Here is a 1,513-nt window from a genome sequence, read left to right on the forward strand (position 1 = left end):
GGCAGAGTGGGTGGAGTAGTCCAAGTGAGAGGGCAAAGACCAGCCACCAGGAAGGGGCTTCCATCCTGGCTCTTTTCCTCAGCTCCTCTGAAGCCCATTCTGGGCCTTGATTTCCCCACGTTTATCCTGGGAAAGTGACAAAAGAAGTCTGTGGCGAGGGCTGGGAGCTCTGAGTGCCAGCTGTGCCCAGTGCTTTATTCCTAACTCAATCCTCACAGCAGCCTTGATGGGTTGGAGTGACAGATGAGGAAACTGAAGCTGGGGGAGGCCTTTCTGCAGCCCGCCAGTGGAGGTAGAGAGAGGCCCAGAGGTGTAGCCCCTGCCTTTGAACCTGGGGATCCTGACCATGATCTCCTGGTGCTGCTATCAGGGGTAGATTCTTCAGACAGGTGGATGGTGGGTGACAGCTAGGCACCCCTGGGGATCCGTGAAGGTATCAGGAGCCAGTGTGGGGCTGGGGAGTGCAGGGAAGGAACAAGGCCAAGCTTGCAGTGCCAGCCCTGGGCTCCTTTGGGATGTGTCCTTGGGCAGGGGCTCCTGCTCTGTGCCCAGTGGCCCTGGTCCTCATGGGGTAGGAGCAGGAGGCAGAGCCATGCTGCCTAGGGACTTCCATGCTCCCTTGCCTCCTCTCGGGGACAGAGTAGGGTCCCTTCCATGTGGGAGCTGAGAACTCTGGGGCTAGGTGGAAATGGCTTCCCTAGGGGATGGGGCTGCTCCAACTCAGGCGAGCTGGGCCCCTACAGTGGGGCGGGGTGCACTGGGAGGCTGGAGGCCACTCCTGGAAAGGAGTCACCCATGGCCAGGAAAAGGGGTCAGTGTGTGCTTGCCTGTAAAGTGGGAGCCCAGAGTGTGTGAGTGCCACCTGCCCTGCCTCCCCGACTCCCTGTGGGACCCCCGGCACCCCTACCCAGGGCAGTGCACCCTCACTCTCACAGCAGCCATTTTGCCACTTTGGGGACAGCATGACCCTTCAGGATGGGACCTTTTCCCTCTTGAGGGGAGAGGTTAGGGACTGCTTGGGGCCAGGGCTTGTGGGCCCTGCAATATGGGGCTCAGACCACACCTCATTTTCCATATGGCAAGGAGGCCAAGGCCAGAGGCGGGATTTGGGTTTCGAGGGTCCCTTTTCTGGAACCCTAAGGAGAGACAGCCCCCACTCCCCCGCCTCCCACTGCCCCGAGACACCTTTTTTGTCTGCTCCTCTCTTTGAGATGAGCTTGTGGGCGGTGCGCATCCCTGGTGACCTCAGTGAGGGTGGGTTCCCTCCCACAGCAGGAAGAAGTGCCCTGCGTCCTGGTGGGGGTGACTTCAGGAAGGTGGGGGAGGCCTGCTGCCATGTGCCAGGCCCCCATGGGGCTGTTTCAAGGGAAAGCCTTTCCCACTCCCACCCCTCCCACCCAGCCCTCTTGCCCCCTCCTCCAACCGCCTGCCCCCTCCCTCCTCCCATGCCTGTCCCCTCCCCTCCCTATCCACCCATCACCCCCAGTTTTAGGACAAATCCCACAGTCAGACA

This window comes from Callithrix jacchus, chromosome 8, assembly GCF_049354715.1.
Source record: "Callithrix jacchus isolate 240 chromosome 8, calJac240_pri, whole genome shotgun sequence".
NCBI lineage: Eukaryota > Metazoa > Chordata > Mammalia > Primates > Cebidae > Callithrix > Callithrix jacchus.